This window comes from Phocoena sinus, chromosome 2 (assembly GCF_008692025.1).
Source record: "Phocoena sinus isolate mPhoSin1 chromosome 2, mPhoSin1.pri, whole genome shotgun sequence".
NCBI lineage: Eukaryota > Metazoa > Chordata > Mammalia > Artiodactyla > Phocoenidae > Phocoena > Phocoena sinus.
In genome coordinates, this window is record NC_045764.1 from 175,696,207 (window position 1) to 175,715,919 (window position 19,713).

Consider the following 19,713-nt stretch of genomic DNA (forward strand, 5'->3'; position numbering starts at 1 on the left):
TATTTAGTTTTGCATTTTAAGTTTCTAGATAATTTGTAAAGTAAGAGTTGTATTGCTGTAAAAAAGTTTTGAAACCACACTTTCTATCTTATTAAGAACAAGTAGCAGTAGCAAAGTGAAAGTGTTGATACCAATGATTTGAAGTTTAAGTTCTGCAGACTTTAATGCAGTTAAGACAAAGCTAATAATCATTAGGCATTCTATAAGCATGCAACTTTTGCCTCAATTAGACACATTCATTGGTGGACTGTGTTTAATTGTGAAGGAAAAAACCAATTTAAAAACATGTATGAAATTGGAATTATGCTCTGGAAAAAGTAAGATGAGATGTAATTAGGTGTTTTTTAGTTTTAGCTTTTCAGGAACGTAATTCCCCTCTGACACATCTATTGTCTTGCTTTTTACACATTGCACTTTTGTACATACTTTTAGGAACTCGTGTGAGAAAACGATGGACTCCTTTTACTTATGGTGGTCTAAGAACACTAATTTTTCTCTCTGTTACAGGATTTTACACTTATACAGTTTTCCTAAACATTAATGAGTTTGCTTTTTTGCTTATGAAGAATTTGAACATGTAGAAAACAATGGAAATATTAATGAGTCGGGGCTTCCCTGGTGGCGCAGTGGTTGAGAGTCCGCCTGCCGATGCAGGGGACACGGGTTCGTGCCCCGGTCCGGGAAGATCCCACATGCCGCGGAGCGGCTGGGCCCGTGAGCCATGGCCGCTAAGCCTGCGTGTCCGGAGCCTGTGCTCCGCAATGGGAAAGGCCACAACAGTGAGAGGCCCACGTACCGCAAAAAAAAAAAAAAAAAAAAAAAAAAAAAAATTAATGAGTCCTCTATGTCTGGCAACCAGATTTAATAATTGTAAGATTTTTTTTTTACTTATTGTATTTTTTAATTTCTGGCTGCGTTGGGTCTTCGTTGCCACGTGCAGGCTTTCTCTAGCTGCAGCGAATGGGGGCTACTCTTTGTTGCGGTGCACGGGCTTCTCATTGCGGTGGCTTCTCTTGTTGCGGAGCACAGGCTCTAGGCGCGCAGGCTTCAGTAGTTGTGGCACGTGGGCTCAGTAGTTGTGGTGCACGGGCTTAGTTGCTCTGCAGCATGTGGGATCTTCCTGGACCAGTGCTCGAACCTGTGTCCCCTGCATTGGTAGGCGGATTCTTAACCGGTGGGCCACCAGGGAAGTCCCTATAATTGTAAGATTTTTGTCATCTTTGCTTTAGCCAAAAAAAACCTTTTTGGCTAAAGTTTAGTAAATTTGCTTTTCCACATTACAGAAAATGAAGTTGTATATTAGACTTATTTATTGAATACTTACTATATCCAGTAGTCATAAAATGTCTCGTCTGGTGTACGTGAGTGCCGTGTGATAAAGTATGCCTGTGCTCTGACAGCCTGGGGGCATGGTGGGATGAGGTGAGGTGGTTGAAATTGGATGGGAGGGCTTTCCCGAGGTGACCCTTAGGTAGGTCTTGAAGGGCATATGAAGGGAAGCTCTCCAGGCTGAGGGATCCATATGTTTAGATCCTGTGGGTAGAGAGGATGTGACATTTTTGAGGAAGTTTGATATAACTGAGGCTTGGGGAAGCAATCAGGAAAGTGGTGGAAGGTGAGACTATAGAGGTAGGCACATGACAGATCACAAGGGCCTTGTGTGCCAAGCTAAGGAGCTTATTTTATTTTTAAATAATAGCTTTACTAAGATACAATTCACACACCATAAAATTCACTCTCTTTTAAGTGTACAGTTTGGCAGTTTTTAGTATATTCACGGAGTTGTACAACCGTTACTACTGTCTAATTTCGTTTTCATCACCCCCAAAGAAACCCTCTACTCAACTAGCAGTCATCCTCCATTTGGAATTTATTTTAAATGTTGTTTAAATGTTTTTATTTATTTTTTGGCCATGTCGTGTGGCTTGTGGGATCTCAGTTCCCTGACCAGGGTTTGAACCTGGGCCACAGCAGTGAAAGTGTGGAGTCCTAACCGCTAGGCCACCAGGGGACTCTCTATTTTTATTTTATTTTATTTTATTTATTTTTTGGCTGCGTTGGGTCTTCATTGCTGCACGCAGGCTTTCTCTAGTTGTGGCTATTCGTTGCAGTGCGCGGGCTTCTCATTGCGGTGGCTTCTCTTGTTGCGGAGCATGGGCCCTAGGCGCATGGGCTTCAGTAGTTGTGGCTTGTGGGCTCTAGACCTCAGGCTCAGTAGTTGTGGCGCACGGGTTTAGTTGCTCCGTGGCATGTGGGATCTTCCTGGACCAGGGCTCGAACCCATGTCCCGTGCATTGGCAAGCGGATTCTTAACCACTGCACCCCCAGGGAAGGCCCCTATTATATTTTAATTAAAGTATAGTTGATTTACAATATTGTGTTAGTTTCAGGTGTACAGCATAGTGATTCAGTATTTTTGCCCATTATACTACATTGTGAGTTGTTACAAGATAATGGTTATAATGCTTTGTGCTCTCAGTAACTCCTTGTTGCTTATCTATTTTATATATAGTATTTTGTATCTGTTAATTCCATACCTCTAATTTGTCCCTCCCCCCTTCCCTCTCCCCTTTGGTAACCATGAGTTTGTTTCTATATCTGTGAGTCTGTTTCTCATATACATTCATTGTATTATTTTTTCGATTCCATATGTAAGTGATATTATAGTGTGTCTTTCTCTGTCTGATTTATTTCACTAAGCATAGTATTATCTAGGTCCATCATGTTTCCGCAAATGGCAGTACTTCATTCTTTATGGTTGAGTAATATTCCTGTGTGTGTGTGTGTGTGTGTGTGTGTGTGTGTGTGTGTGTGTGTGTGAGAGAGAGAGAGAGAGAGAGAGAGAGAGAGTTTGACATCTTAATCATATTGTCTGTTGATGGGCAAGTTGGGTTGCTTCCAAGTGTTGACTATTGTAAATAGTGCTTCTAGGAACACTGGATGCATATATATATATATTTTTTTTTTCATGTATCTTTTTGAATTAGTGTTTTCTGTGCTTTTGGAGATATACCCTGGAGTGGAATTGCTGAATCATGTGGTGGTTCTATTTGTAGTTTTTTAAGGACCCTCCATACTGTTTTCCATAGTGACTGCACCAATTTACATTCCCACCAACAGTGCACCAGGGTTCCCTTTTCTGTCTACCCTCTGCAGCATTTGTTGTTTGTAGACTTTTTGTTGATCATTCTGACTGGTGTGAGGAGTTACCTCACTGTGGTTTTGATTTGCATTTCTTTAATAATTAGTGATGTTGAGCATCTTTTCGTGTGCCTGTTGGCCATCTGTATGTCTTCTTTGGAAAAATGTCTATTCAGGTCTTCTGCCCATTTTTTGCTTGGGTTGTTTGGTTTTTTTTGATACTGAGTTGTATGAGATGTTTGTATATTTTGGATATTAACCCCTTTTTGGTCGCATCACTTGTAGATATTTTCTCCCATTCTGTAGGTTCTTGTTTCGTTTTTTTCAATGGTTCCCTTTGCTCTGCAAAATTAAGTGATTTTTTTTTTTTTGCTGTACGCGGACCTCTCACTGTTGTGACCTCTCCCGTTGCGGAGCACAGGCTCCGGACGCGCAGGCTCAGCGGCCATGGCTCACATGTCCAGCCACTCCACGAAATGTGGGATCTTCCCGGACCGGGGCGCGAACCCTTATCCCCTGCATCAGCAGGCGGACTCTCAACCGCTGTGCCACCAGGGAAGCCCTAAGTGATTTTTAATAACCATTTGTCAGTGGTTCCCATTGCTGTGCAAAATTAAACAAGCTTTAATAACCATTTAAGACTTATGTCTCTTAAAAATAACACATTAATGTCTGTGTTATGGAAGCAATAGTGTAATATTTTTGTGAAATACTACCTGCCATACTGACCATGTGTTTTAAAGCTACACTGCCCCACTTAGGAGAGTCATTGCTCTTCATTGAGCAAGGCTGGAGAGTTTTAAGCCACAGAGTGCTGTGAATGTGATTGCAGTTTGGAAAGATCATTCGTTGTTGTGATGAGGAGAGCTTGTGGGAATGAATTAACGGAAGGTAGAGAAGACTACTTATTTATTTAGAAACTTGTAAATGAGCATGTACTATGTGCCAGACACCTTTGTAGGCACTATGAACAGACTAGACATACCAGCCCTCATGGAGTCAAGTTCTGGTGAGGGGATGCCGTGGGGGTAGGAGGGAAATGAGGATGTGTTGGAAAGCTCTTAAGCAGTTACAGTAGACAGACTGTAATGATAGATTTAATGTGGGGTACAAGGAGGTGTCGACAACTCCTAGGATTTTGGCTTAAGTGACTTGGTGATTGGTGGTGCCATCCACTGAATAGGGGATGTAGCAGTTTTGAGGTTGAGATACCTGCACATGATAATTCAGGCAACATTTATGGAGAATTGTCATGGACTCTTCTCCCATCTCTCCTCTAAGTTGCGTCCACCTCGTCTGTCTTCCTGTGGTACCTTGTTACTTACTTCTGTCATAGTACTTCTCTATCTTTAGGTAAGTATTAGCTTCTATGTCTTCGCCACTGCCCATTGAGGGTGGGAACTGCCTATATCATTTTCGTAACTCTGCCTACAGACCATCTCTGCTAGCTTGGAGAATATGATTGCTTCTTATTTGCCTCCACTGCAGCTGTCCTCCTGTAAGCCATCATCATCTATAACTTTAATTACTGAGGTTGCCTTCTAGTAAGTCTTTTGCTTCCACATGTTAAAATGTAAGTCAGTATGTTTCTCTACTGCTAAGAACCTCACAGTGGCCCGTGTTTCATTTAGGGTAAAAGTGAAAGACTTCACAACGGCCTTACAAGACCTACTTAGTCTGGTTCTTGTATTACTTTTATGACTTTTATCTCCTTTCCTTCTTACAAATTTTTGCTTAAGTGTTACCTTCTCAATGAGGCCTGTCTTGACCTACCTACCTATCCATCTGTAAGTATGTTATCCCTAAAATACAGACAGTCTAGCGTCATACTGTATTCTTTCAACTATGTGATATTCTGGAAAAAGCAAAACTACATAGACAGTAAAAAGATCAGTGGTTGCCAGAGGTGAGAGGAGGAGGAGGAATGATTAGGCAGAACACAGGATTTTTAGGGCAGGGAAAATACTCTAGGATACCATAGTAATGGATACACGTCATTGTACGTTTGTCCAGACTCATAGAATGTACACCACCAAAAGTGAACCCTGGTGTGCTATGGACTTTGTGTGATTATGATGTGTCAACATAGGTTCGTCAGTGGTAACAAATGTCCGACTCTGGTGGGGATGTTGATAATGGGAGAAGCTATTCGTGTGTAGGGGCAGAAAGTATATGGGAAATCTCTGTAATTTCCTCTTGATTTTGCTGTAAACTTAGAACTGCTCTAAAACAATTAAGTCTTTAAATATAAAAAACAACAATAACAACAAAAAATCTAACCACAGGTAGCACAATTAAATAAAGTTAATATTTGTTCCTTAGTATAATTAAATCTCCAGTCGTCTCTTTTTAAATAGTTGTTTAGATCAGCATTCAAACATGATGCACATGTTGCATTAAAAAAATAGGTTTATTGGGACTTCCCTGGTGGCACAGTGGTTAGGAATCCTCCTGCCAGTGCAGGGGACATGGGTTCGAGCCCTGGTCTGGGAAGATCCCACATGCCACGGAGCAACCAAGCCCATGCGCCCACGAGCCACAACTACTGAAGCCCACGTGCCACAACTATTGAAGCGCGAGTGCCTAGAGCCTGTGCTCTACAAGAGAAGCCGCCGCAATGAGAAGCCTGCGCACTGCAACGAAGAGTAGCCCCTGCTTGCAGCAACGAAGACCAAGCACAGCCAAAAATAAATAAATAAATTTATTTATTTTTTTAAAAAAGATTTATTGGGACTTCCCTCGTGGTCCAGTGGTTAAGACTCCGAGTTCCCAATGCAGGGGGCCTGGGTTCGATCCCTGGTCGGGGAACTAGCTCCCACATGCATGCCACAACTGAGAAGTCCACATGCCACAACTAAGGGCCTGCACTCTGTAACTAAGATCCCAAGTGCTGCAACTAAGACCTGGTACAGCCAAAATGAATTGATAAATAAAATATTAAAAAATAGCTTTATTGAGGTATAACTGACATTCAATAAATGTCATATTTAAAGTGTACAGTTTGATTGGTTTTTTTAAAAATGAATTTATTTTTGGCTGCATTGGGTCTTCGCTGCTGCGTGCAGGCTTTCTCTAGTTGTGGTGAGTGGGGGCTACTCTTCATTGTGGTGTGCGGGCTTCTCATTGCAGTAGCTTCTCGTTGCGGCACACGGGCTCTAGGCACGCAGACTTCAGTAGTTGTGGGCTCTAGAGCGCAGGCTCAGTAGTTGTGGCGCACGGGCTTAGTTGCTCCGTTGCATGTGGGATCTTCCCGGATCAGGGCTCGAACCTGTGTCCCCTGCATTGGCAGGCGGATTCTTAACCACTGCACCACCAGGGAAGTCCCAGTTTGATTAGTTTTGACATATGTATACACCTGTGAAATTACCGCCACAATCAAGATACTGAATATATTCATCACCCCCCACCCCCAGATTTCCTCATGCCTCTTTGTGACTCCTACCTTCGTCTCCTCCCGCAAGCAACCGCTGATTTGCTTTCTGTCACTGTAGGTTAGTTTGCATTTTCTAGAGTTTTATATAAATGGAATCTTAAATTATGTACTATCTTGTCTGGCTTCTTTGAGCATAATTGATTTGAGACTCATCCACATTGTTGCGTGTGTCGTTTGCTTGTTCTTTTTTATTGCTCAGCAGTATTACCTTGTACGGATACACCAGAAATTGTTCTGTTCATTCACCTCTTGAGGGACATTCGAGTTATTTCCATTGTTTGGCTATGACAGATAAAGCTGCTGTGAATAGTATTTGTGTACAGGTCTGTGTGTGAACATGTATTTCCTTCTCTTGTGGGTAAATGCTCAGGAATGGAATCATATAGTAGTTGTATACTTAATTTTTTTAAGAAACTGCAGACTTTCCCAAAGTGGTTTTATAATTTTACCTTCTTACCAGCTGTGTATGAGAGTTCCAGTTGCTCCACAACCTTACTAACACGTGCCATGGTCAGTCTTTTCAATTTTAGACATTCTAATATGTGTGTAGTGGTATCATATTGTGGTTTTTTTTTTTTTTTTTTCGCGGTACGCGGGCCTCTCACTGCCGTGGCCTCTCCCGTTGCGGAGCACAGGCTCCGGACGCGCAGGCTCAGCGGCCATGGCTCACGGGCCCAGCCGCTCCGCGGCATGTTGGGATCTTCCCGGACCGGGGCGCGAACCTGTGTGCCCTGCATCGGCAGGCGGACTCTCGACCACTGCGCCACCAGGGAAGCCCCATATTGTGGTTTTAACTTACATTTGCCTACTGACAAATGATATTGAATGCTTAAAAAATATGCTTATTTGTCATCCCCATGGCTGCTTATAGAGGTTCACTTCACTGTCCTGGCTCCGTGGCCTGGAAGCTCTCTCAAAGCAGGAAGCTGGGACAGCAGTAGGGCTGATCTCCTTTGTTTCCCTTTTTTCTTTTTTTTTGGGCTGTGTGGGCTCTTCATTGCGGGCTTCTCTCTAGTTACGCCAAGCGGGCTTCTAGGCTTCTCTCTCCTTTTGGTGCACAGATTTAGTTGCCCCGCAGCATGTGGGATCTTAATTCTCCCACCAGGGATCCAACCCGCGTCCCCTGCATTGGAAGGTGGATTCTTAACCACTGGACCACCAGGGAAGTCCCTTGTTTCCCATCTTTCAAGGATCACTGATGTGCGTTGTCTGGAAGACCATTGTTTCTTATATTTTGTTTGTTTGGCTGGATTTTTCAGGGATGAGGGTAAATCTGGTCTCTGCTACCATCTTGGCCAAAAGCACACACATAAATCTTAATTTGTAGATTTTCCCGTCTTTGTTTTTGATTTCCCTCGTAATTTAGTTGTAGAAAACCACTAGATTGGTTGAGTTTCCCTCATTCTGGATTTTCTGATTGCATCCCTGTACTGTTTTTTTTTTTTAAACAATAGTTTTCTTGATGACTGTAGACATGTAAGGCTGATTGGTAGTATTCAGAAATATCAGAGTAATGGTTTCCTGATTGGTGTGTAGGCTTCAATAATTATAAGGAGTTATTTGTATGTATCTGCTGTCAAACCGGTAAGACTGCATTTATGCATCCGTCATTTTCAGAATTGTTGGTAACCTGGGCGTATTTTCCCCAGATGACCTTGCCTCCTTGTGTCACTAGGCCCAACTCGCTCACGTTCACCTCAATGACAGTACCTTTGGTAATAACACCCAAAGTTGTATATGGTGGGGATGAGGGATTCTTCTGCACACCAAGTATTGGCAGACAGAAGGTGGCTTTCAGTTCAGGATGTGTTACATGGGCCTTCTTAAAACGTAATCTCATTGGCCTAATATGAATCTTTCATATTTAGGTGGTTTTCGAGTAAAGCCATCTCCAACAAAGCAAACTTTAGTAACCACCCTCTTCCAGGCTTTCTTCTTTCTCTTTCCTGTTCGAATAACTTTTAATACTTCTGTTTCTCCCTGGGCACGAACTTTGGGCAGTGGGACTTCCCGTTTTCCCGCTTTCTCTTTTCGTTTTTGTTTGATCATATTGGAAAGTACTTTAGCTCGAGACTGTCCCTCTCTGTCCAGTAGATATGCAGGTACTGCTCCTTGTGGAGTCTTTTCATCGTTCCTCTGTTTGGTGTTTCTTTTTTCATGCATCTTAATAGTCTTTTTCATTTGTATTTTCTCAGCATGGCGGTTTATGGTAGAGCTTAGCTTTCCGACCAGTCATTTTTTTTGCCTTCTTTGAACGTTCATAAGCCTCTAGATCTTCCTTCTTTCTCTTTTTCTCATGGTAATCCAAACGATATCCATACCGCTTACGGTGTAACTCGATATATTCATTTTGTGGCATGCTGACGGCGGCCGAGCCACTGGTTGCAGCCACCGGGGCGCGAAGAAGCTCTCAATTTTCTGGTCTTAGAGACCCACCCCCTGTACTGTTTTTAACATGTTCCTTTATCCTTTATGTTTTCTATAAACTGGTGGTTAAATTTAGAGGATTGATCAATTTCTGATTAAAATTAGAAAATGTTTTTCTATAAACTGGTGGTTAAATTTAGAGGATTGATCAATTTCTGATTAAAATTATTTTGGGCAAGAATAATTCAGAGGAGATATTTTGCCCATCCTATTTAAATGAAAACCTCCATTGCACTCCAGTCCCGCTTATCCTGGTATACTGTTTCTTCATTTCATAGCACCTACTAATGTAATGTAAATGTACGTATTTGTTTAATATCTGTTCTAAAACGTAACCTCCATAAAGGCACAGGTTTTTGTTTATGCTGTATTCCCAGGGTCTAGAACATTGTGCAGCACGTAGTTGGCACAAAGTAAAAATCTTTTGAACGAATAAATGAATGAAATACAAAGGCACAGAACTGGTGAGCTCTCGTTACCCTCATTACCATTCATAGAAAAGTAACATTTTCTTTTGTTAGAATAATTGTGCTTAACAACACTATTAAAGACGATGTAAGGGCTTCCCTGGTGGCGCAGTGGTTGAGAGTCCGCCTGCCAATGCAGGGGACGCGGGTTCGTGCCCCGGTCCGGGAAGATCCCACATGCTGCGGAGCGGCTGGGCCCGTGAGCCATGGCCGCTGGGCCTGCGCGTCCGGAGCCTGTGCTCCGCGGCGGGAGAGGCCACAGCATTGAGAGGCCCGCGTAACGCAAAAAAAAAAAAAAAAAAAAAAAAGACGATGTAAAATCTTCTGGAACTGGGGCAGTTAGGAACTCCAGAGGTGGACTTTGGAGGAGGGCTGTGTAACCAGCTCTACTTCTTCCTCTGAGAATAACCCTCCTTTTGGTAGCTAGCAGAGATTTATGGGCTCTTTAAAATCCGAGCTCAGAGTCGCGCAGCCTTTTTCAGGGGATCAGGAAGGTGTTCCTCTGCTCAGAGTGAGACTGCTACTCTGCCAGCCTAGAGGCTTCAACAGAAGTTGAAAGGAAGCCCCAGAACTTCAGATGTTCCTGGCGAGGTCCTCACCCCACCTTCCCCTCCCTCAGCACTCCTAGCTTCTCTGTCGCTCTCTGCCGTTGGTATTGATCTCTTATGTGCGTTTTAATTTTCTTTTTCTTTTTGGCTGTGCGGTGTGGCTTGTGGGATCTCAGTTCCCCGACCAGGGATCGAACCTGGGCCATGGTGTGAAAGCCTGGAATCCTAACCACTAGGCCACCAGGGAAGTCCCATATGTTCTTTTTTCTTGGTTATCAGTCACCAAGAAGGCCAGGATTCCTAGGTCATCCCCTTGTTCTATAGGCTTTAATCTCTAAGACGCTGTACATTTTTTTTCTGATCGCATCTCGCACCCCTGACCTTCTCTTGACACTTTTACACGGAGCCTTCTGAAACTCAGGGTACACCAGCAGAATCCCCCTAATCCTCAATTTCTTTTGTGAATGTTCCTCACGTTCTTGTTCTTACTGCAAATTCGTTGTCTCCTGATGGCACTATTTTCCCTGCAGCCCTCTCACGTGGCACATGCCTTTTCCCCTACATTCCTCATATCACTGTGTTTGGAAGTGGGATGTCTTCCTTGTTCTGTATTGCCACTCCTGTACCATTTTTTTCTCTTCCATAAAAACACCCACAGTGAATATGATGTCATCAGATTATACCACTCACTACTGCTTTTTGAAGCTTCTCCAAAGGTAGCTGTGGAGGATTGAACCCCTTATTACGGAGTCACTCTGTATCTCTTGTAATGCTTCTTACCTCATATCAATATAGTTACGCCAGTTTCTTTTTGTTACTGTTTGCGTAGTGACTTTTCATCTTTGTGCTTTCAGTCTTTCTTTATTCTTATGTTTTAGGTATGTCTGTACACATTTTTATCCAAATCTTAAAAGGAAATTTTTGCTTTTATGTAGGACATTTAGTACCGTTTACAGTTTCTTTTAAGTATTTGCTCATATATTTGGAGTTAGATCTAGTGATTGAAAGCTTTCTATTTATTTGACCCACCTGTTCTGTTTCTTTCTTGTTCTTTTGATCTTCTTTTGCATTTAGTGTTTATTATTTACCCTGTCTCCTTAGCTTGGTAGTTATATGCTCTTTTTCAAAATACTGTTCTCTTAATGGTTTTATTTTGGTTTGCAAATTTTTTTTATTGTGGTAAAATACACAGAAAATTTACCATCTTCAATCATTTTTAAGTGCACAGTTCGGGGTATTAAACACGTTCATGATGTTGTGCAACCATCACCGCCCTCCATCTCCAGAACTCTTTTCATCTTGTAAAATTGAAACTCTATACCCATTAAACACGCTCCATTCCCTCCTCTCCCAGCCCCTGACACCCACCCTGCTACCTTCTGTCTCTCTGAATTTGACTGCTCTAAGTACCTCATATAAATGGAATCATACAGTTGTTTTTTTTTTTAATTCCTTTGGCATAATGTCCTCAAGATTCATCCATGTTGTAGTATATGTCAGAATTTCCTTCCTTTTTAAGGCTGTTTAAAGAGCAGTTTTGCCAGATACAAGATTTTTTGGTTGATGGTTTTTTCCTTTTAGCACTTTGAATATATTGACTTACTGTCTTCTGGCCTCCAAAGTTTCTGATGAGAAATCTGCTTATAATCTTACTGAGGATCCTTAGAATGCGACGAGTCATTTCTCTCTTGCTTTCAAGATTCTGTCTTTGACTTTCACAAAGTTTGATTGTTTCTGCTGTACAGCAGAGTGATTCAGTTTACATATATATATGTTCTTTTTCATATTGTTTTCCATTATGATTTATCGCAGGATATTCAGTATAGTTCTCTGTGCTGTACGGTAGGACTTTGTTGTTTATCCATTCTGTATATAATAGTTTGCGTCTGCTAATCCCAACCTCCCACTCCATCCAATGCCCCCTGCCCCGCCCCGCAACCACAAGTCTGTTCTCTAGGTCTGTGAGTCTGTTTATGTTTGTAGATATGTTCTACATATGTGTTGTATTTTAGATTCCACATATAAGTGATATCATATGGTATTTATCTTTCTCTTTCTGACTTACTTTGCTTGGTATGATAATCTCTAGGTCCGTCTATGTTACTGCAAATGACATGATTCCATTCTTTTTTATGGCTGAGTAATATTCCACTCAAACAAATACTACATCTTTTTTTTTTTTTTTTTTTTTTTTGCGGTACGTGGGCCTCTCACTGTTGTGGCCTCTCCCGTTGTGGAGCACAGGCTCTGGACGCACAGGCTCAGTGGCCACGGCTCACGGGCCCAGCCACTCTGCAGCATGTGGGATCCTCCTGGACCAGGGCACGAATCCGTGTCCCCTGCATCGGCAGGCGGACTCTCAACCACTGCGCCACCAGGGAAGCCCTATACTACATCTTTTTTATCCATCCATTTGTCGATAGACATTTAGGTTGATTCCATGTCTTGACTACTATGAATATGCTGCTATGAACATAGGAGTGCATGTATAAAAGCTGAAGTTGAAATTAACGCAATTTACGTTCCAACCCTTTTTCTGGAAGTTGCAAGCCTTCAGTAAGACCCCAGAGTTACTCAGTAGTTACATCAACAGATTCTGCCAGTGCAGTTGTTGTCTAGGTGGGGAGACAGATTTCGGGTGTTTCTTATTCCACCATTTTCCCAGAATCTTCTCCTTTAGAGATTATAATTTACATCCTTGATTTATCAGTCTGATGTAAACTAGGTGCTTTTACCCTCTTAAAGGGCAGTGCAAGGAGCATAGAACCCTTCAGTTACCCTTTGTGCTCCCTGTGTGCCTTGTTGTTTTATATTTTGTCTTAAGTGTTTTAATTCCTATAAGAAACAATTATCTTACACAATTATTTCATTAGGATTTATTTGCATGTTTACCCTTTTTGTTGCCCTTCGTTCCTTTGTGCCCCTCATAATTTTCTATCTGGGTTTATTTTTCTTCTGCTTGCAGAATATCCTGTGATATTTCTTCTGGGGTAAGCCTGCTATTGATAAATCTACCTGAAAATGTTTTTATGTCAGGTTTATTTATTTATTTATTTTTATGGTACGCGGGCCTCTCACTGTTGTGGCCTCTCCCATTGCGGAGCACAGGCTCCGGACGCGCAGGCTCAGTGGCCATGGCTCACGGGCCCAGCTGCTCCACGGCATGTGGGATCTTCCCAGACCAGGGCACGAACCCGTATCCCCTGCATCGGCAGGCGGACTCTCGACCACTGTGCCACCAGGGAAGCCCATATGTCAGGTTTATTCTTGAAGGTTAGTTTTACTGGGTATAGAATTCTAGGCCACAGTTATATTCTTTGAGCACTTCAGAAGTATTTCATTGTGTTTTGTTTTTTAATATCTTTATTGGAGTATAATTGCTTTACGGTGGTGTGTTAGTTTCTGCTTTATAACAAAGTGAATCAGCTATACATATACGTATATTGTCTTCTTTTCTTTTTTAGTAAAGTAGTATTATTGTAACCTGCCTGGTTTTTTTTTTCAGGTGGTTTAAATTTTTTTTCTCTTTGTCTTTGTTTCAACTATTTTATTGTGATGTCCCTAGGTATGAATTTTTTTTTTTTTAAGTTTGTTTAGGATTCTTAGGGCTTCTTGAACCTGTGGCTTGCTGTCTTTTCATTAATTTTAGGAACTTCTCAGTCACTGTTCAGTTATTGCATCTGTTCCATTCCTTTTTGAAACTTCAATTTCATATATGTTCTGTATCTCTGTCTCTTAGCCTCTAGTCTGTGTTTTTCAAGTTTTAATATCTTTGGGCTTCATTTGACTTATTTTATTCTAAGTTGTCTTTCTCTATCTGCTTTTAAATCCATCCATTGAGTTCCTAGTTTCAGTTTGTATAGTCTTTTTTTAGTTTTAGAGCTTTCGTTTGGTTCTTTTTTTATAGTTCCTAGTTCTCTGCTAAAATTGTATGTCTTGTCTTTTATCTCCTGGAACATTGTAAGTATAGTTATTTTAAAATCTGGTAACTCTTAATATGTGGAATGCTTGTGGATGTTTCCATTTTATATTTCTTCTGTCTTTTGTTCGTGTTGTATTGTTTCCTCATATGCCTGGTCATTTTTTATCGCATGTTTTATATCAAACTTGCAATTTACAAAATTGGTTATAAAAAATTTTTGAGGCCCAGGATAATATCTTCTTCTAGAGAGGATTTATTTACACTAGCACTCTGGAATCACCTTAGTCCAATTTCAGATGACCCAGTTGAAATGATTCAAAGCTGAACTGCAGTCCCTTTGAGGGTCTGTTTACTTCAGTTTCATCCTTAACTCCTAGTGTATATAGCCTTTTGGAGTGTCAACCAAGAAACGGGCATTCACTAGCTGCTGTCCTTTTCTCCTCTCCCCAGTGGCGATACTTGTGGAGTCCAGTGTCTTTGCCCTAACTCCAGAAGCCTGTCAGATACATTACTCCACCTCTTAATGGTCCCCTATGAAATTGGCAAACATCCTTGAGGGGAAGAGTGACCCCAGTAGCTGGACGTCCCTTCCTAAGCTTCAGTCTCTCCTGCATTCTGGCCTTATCTTGTCAGTTGTCTGATTCCTTCAAGCAGATGTTTTAAATATTTTGTTCAGGTTCTCAGGGAGGGGTCTGAGTTACTAGTCTATTACTAGAACAGAAGTAGCTTCTACCTTTCTGTCACTTAGTACAGTACAGTGTCTGTAGTCTTTTATGATTTCAGTATCCCTGAAGATAGTTGATCCCAGAGCAACTGTGAATGACTGGACAACAGTTAAACAACAGTGACCCCGGTCCTTAAATACCTTGGCTTCTTAGTTCCTTGACCTCTCTCCCAGGTATCCTGTTCTCTACCCTACCTTGTATACCCATTCCCTTGAATTACCATTATCTGAAACACCCCTGTCATCTTAATTTCAAACTTAGCGCTCTGACTGCTTCTTCCTGAACTTTTTAGCTCGCACCTTCCACCATCCCATTTCCTGCAGTCTTCAGCCCCATCGTGACCTTCAGTTCATTGATCCTACCACCTCTTCCCCTGAGCATTCTCATGTTTTTGTTCACTTTGAGTTCCACAGTCAGTCGTTATAATACATCCTCTGCTCCTATTACCTTGTTTTCCTCTAGTTTCATCTATAGTCTTGGCTAAGCCCCCACCTGTGTCTTAGCCTGGACTCTCCAGAAAAGAGCGTAAGACAAAGCTTATATTGCTAATACTTTATGTGAAGTTAGAGTGAGGGGGGAAAGAAGAAAGTTAGGCAGAGAAGGAGAGAAAGCATATACAAAGCGAGTGGTATGTTATCAAGCTGGCCACAGTTTCACAAGAACCTTAGCTGGTTGCTAGGCAATGCTGGAAACCTCCAGAGAATCATGGCACCTCTCAGAACACTCCCAGGGGGCAGGTGTGTGGGGAGGACAGCTGAGAAATGTGTTGGCTCCTTCCTGTTTCCTGCCTCTTAATGGTCAGAGTTGCCCCACAGGGTCTTCACTATTCTGTGCTTTCGGGTTTGTTACTTGGGCTCTCCAGGCACCTGCTGGAGAAGCAGCTGAATTTGGGCATTGGAGCTGCTGTGGCTTCTGCCCGCCAAAGCCCGACCCTCACCCCGGGGGGAGGAGGGGACAGCTGGCGGTGTTAGGAAAGGGCACACGGGTCATGGGCTGGGGCTCTGTGATCATGTGAAGCTTGCGAGCTTTGGCTAGGCCTGCTGGGGCAGCTCCAGCTGGGAGGTAGAGCAGCAGGCGAGTCTGGGTGGATTTGGAGGGGGCGCATGAACTGCATCTGTTCTGGCCTGTTTAATCCAGCCTCTTGCTTATTTTTTGCTTGGGTCAGTATAGCTGAAATGTGGCTGGAGAAACCGTACTGACTAGTCTCACTTTAGAGTCATGATCACCAAAATCAAGTAGGCCTGTTACTGGATATATTCTGTTTTCTCACTCCAGTTACTCTCCTGGACAGTATTTAAATATCTCACTTTAAAACTTGAATTCTTCCTTCCCCATCCTTCCTTTATTTCACTGGGAAAAAAACTGAAGCAATTGGAAGAAAACTTCCACAGGCTCCTACTGGCATATGGCACCTTCCCACTTCTGTGCTTGACCCTCTGCCTCATCTTCTGTGTTTATGCTCCTGGCTGAGGCCACCGTCTTTTCATGTGCATTCGACCCTGTCACCTTCTGCCTGCTCAAAGACATCACTCCAGTGGTTCATCCTTTATTTGCATCATCAAATTTTTCTTCTCTATTGTATCATTCTCAGTAGCATATAAAATGCTGTTCTTTCTCCCTTGTTTTTTTTTTTTTGCGGTATGCGGGCCTCTCACTGTTGCGGAGTACAGGCTCTGGACGCGCAGGCTCAGCCGCTCCGCGGCATGTGGGATCCTCCCAGACCGGGGCACGAACCCGTGTCCCCCGCATCGGCAGGCAGACTCTCAACCACTGCACCACCAGGGAAGCCCTCTCCCTTGTTTTTTAAAAAAATTCCTCTCATAATTAATTGTCTGTATTCTCTTCTTTCCTGTTCTCTTATTCTTTCTTGAACACATTCCATTTAGGCCCCGCTCCTCTAAAATTGCTCATAACATCACTAGTGACTTCCATGTTGCTAAATGCAGTGGTCACTTTGCAGTCCTCACCTTATTTGACCTGTTTACCCCCAGAGACCCTGTAGATTACTCCTCTCTGAAGCCTGATTAGGCAGGGTTCTCCAGAGAAACAGAATCAATAGGAGATACATCTCTGTCTATGTCTATATCTATATCTGTGTGATTTATTATAAGGAATTAGCTCATGAGACTCTGGAGGCTTAGAAGTTCCAAAATCTGCTACCAGCAACCTGGAGACCCAGGAGAGATTCTAGTTCTAGTTTGAGTTCAAAGGCCTGAGAAACCAGCTCAAGTGGTCAGGTTGGAGAAGTTCCCTCTTACTCAGCCTTTTTGTTCAATTCAGGCCTTCAACTGATTGGATGAGGGCCACTTACTTTATGAAGGGCAATCTGCTTTACTCAGGCTACCAATTCAGATGTTAATCTCATCCAAAAACAGCCTCAGTGACAAACCCAGAATAATGTTTGACTAGTATCTGGGCACCCTCTGGCCTGGTCAAGTTAACACATAAAATTAACCATCACAAACCCTTTCTTGTGACATCTAGAACAAGATGCCTATTTAGTCCCTACAGGATCTGGTCCCTGTCACCCCTGACCTTAGCTCCCACTTTTCTGCACTCTAGTCACAGATGCCTCCTTGCTCTTTCTTGACCACTGTCAGACGTGCTCCTGCCTTAGGGTCTCTGCTATCTAAAAATTTCAGCTGCATCCCTGGTGCTTCCTGTTCCCTCCCCTTGCTTGCTTTATTTATTTTTTTCTTATTCACTCTTATCAGTCCAACATACTTGCTTATTTATTTTGTCTGTTGTCTGACTCCTCCAACTAGAAGGTAAGCTTTGTGAGGTGAGGGCTTTTCAATCTTGTTGCCTTTCATACCCCCAGCTTCTGAGATAGTGCCTGGTACACATTTGTCTCTCAGTAACAGCTTTCTTTTTGTTTAAAAACATGGACAGAAACTCTTCCCAGGAAGTTTACAAAATACAGGTTTCTAGCCTGGAGTCCTCAGCAGTGAATACCTTCATTGGCTTATAGATGCCTTTTGTATATGTCTTTTCTTAGATATGTCTTCGATAGTTAACTATGGATGAGCTGACGTAATTCTGAAGGCACATTACCAGCTTTCTCACCTCCTTTCTTTCTAGCTCCGTGTGTGTGTGTGTGTGTGTGTGTGTGTGTGTGTGTGTGTGTGTGTGTAAGAACCAACACTGCTGCGGGATTTCCCTGGTGGTCCAGTGGTTAAGACTTCGCCTTACAATGCAGGGGGTTTGGGTTCCATCCCTGGTCAAGGAGCTAAGATCCCACACACCTCAGGGTCAAAAAACCAAAACATAAAGCAGAAGCAATATTGTAACGAGTTCAGTAAAGACTTTAAAAATGGCCCACATCAGAAAGAAAAAAGAACCAGCACTCTTGAAGCCCTTTACAAACATGATCTTATTTAGTCCTTAAAACAATCCTGCAACACAAATTGTATCACCCCCATTGTACAGACGATGAAACTGAGATTTAGAGAGCTTAAGCAGCTTGCCTGAGGTCTTAGTTGGTGAGTGGCAGAACCCAACTTGGGGTAACTTGATCTAGATCCTATATTCTTGACTGTTAGTACATTATATGCTGCCTTCTAGATATAGAGATGTCATCTTGTTTTGTGGCACGCAGGAGCTTGGAAATCTTGGGCAGGCTGTTTGTCTCCTTTCAGCCATAATGGTGATAAATATTCAAGGTGCTTAGAATACAAAGCAACCGTTCAAAGTCAGGAATCCTCTCTAATATCAGTGCAGCAATAACTGAACCTCAAGCCTTTCTCAGCTTTAGCCTCCCCAGGTCTTCTTGGGTCAGTCTACCTGTTAGGTTCCTGGATCTGAGGTCCATACCTTGTCCAGGAGATTAGAAGGGTAATGGTGACTGCCATCACGAAAGAGCTGGCGCTTTCTGGCTCAGGTTATCAAATCAGCTCTACCTACCACTGGAGTATTCCATGAGGAATTATAGGAGTCCCCTTCTGCCTCAAAGGAAAGTGTAACAAACCACTCAAACTTCATGGCCTTAGATAACAACTCTTATTTCATGGTTCTTGCTGAGCTGGATAGCTGTTCTGCTGGGCTTACTTGGGGTGTCTCATGTGGTGGCTGTCTGGGAGTAGCGGGGGTTGGTGTCATCTGGTGGCCTCACTGAGATGCTGGGACAGCTGGACCTATTTTCTTCTCTGTGTAGTCTCAGGACCTATCCTTTTTCCAGTGGGCAAGGTGTCCACTGGGATAGTCAGATTTCTTATGTAGTGGCTCAGGGCTCCCCTAGGCAAGCATTCCAAGAAGGAGGAAGTGGAAACTGCTAGTCTTTTTTTTTTTTTTTTAACATTATAAAAAAAATGCATTGGGAACGCGGAGTCTTAACCACTGGACCGCCAGAGAAGTCCCAGAAATTGCTAGTCCTTTTAAAGTGTAGGCCCAGAACTGGCATATTATCACTCCTGTCACATTTCCTTGGTTAACATGAGTCAAGGACCAGCCCAGATGTGTTATGAGTTTTACTACACAGATGTGTTGTGAGGTGTGCTGGTAACTAGGCGTGGAGCAGGTCCGTTGGTAGTAGACTAGTCCAAACTACTTTTGAAAGTGAACAGGGGCCTATTAAAAATTATGCTGGGTTGGTGGGTATAAACCAGAACTGTCTAGGACATTGGTCATCATAGTCATACTTGTGCCCTGGAGGAAGCAAGAGCTAGGTATTACCTTGAATCTTTTCTTGTGATTCTCTCATTGTGAAGCTATGACCATGTTAAGTATGGGTCTCATGTTTTAAATTGAACATTTAATAAACATTTTAATAAAATTTTAATTTTTTTTTTGTATAAATTTATTTTTGGCTGTTTTGGGTCTTCGTTGCAGCGCACGGGCTTTCTCTAATTGTGGCGAGCAGGGGCCACTCTTCGTTGTGGTGTGCAGGCTTCTCATTGCGGTGGCTTCCCTTGTTGCGGAGCACAGGCTCTAGGCACGCGGGCTTCAGTAGTTGCAGCATGCGGGCTCAGTAGTTGTGGCTCGCAGGCTCTAGAGAGCAGGCTCAGTAGTTGTGGTGCACGGGCTTAGTTGCTCCACAGCATGTGGGATCTTT

General features: G+C 42.7%; 1 protein-coding gene and 1 pseudogene across 1 annotated transcript in view; one reads left to right on the forward strand and one right to left on the reverse strand.

Annotated features, from left to right (window-relative positions):
* Positions 1-19,713, forward strand: part of RCOR1 (REST corepressor 1) — a 118,649-nt gene that overhangs the window by 15,140 nt on the left and 83,796 nt on the right.
* LOC116749149 lies at positions 1,687-9,004 on the reverse strand (annotated as a pseudogene).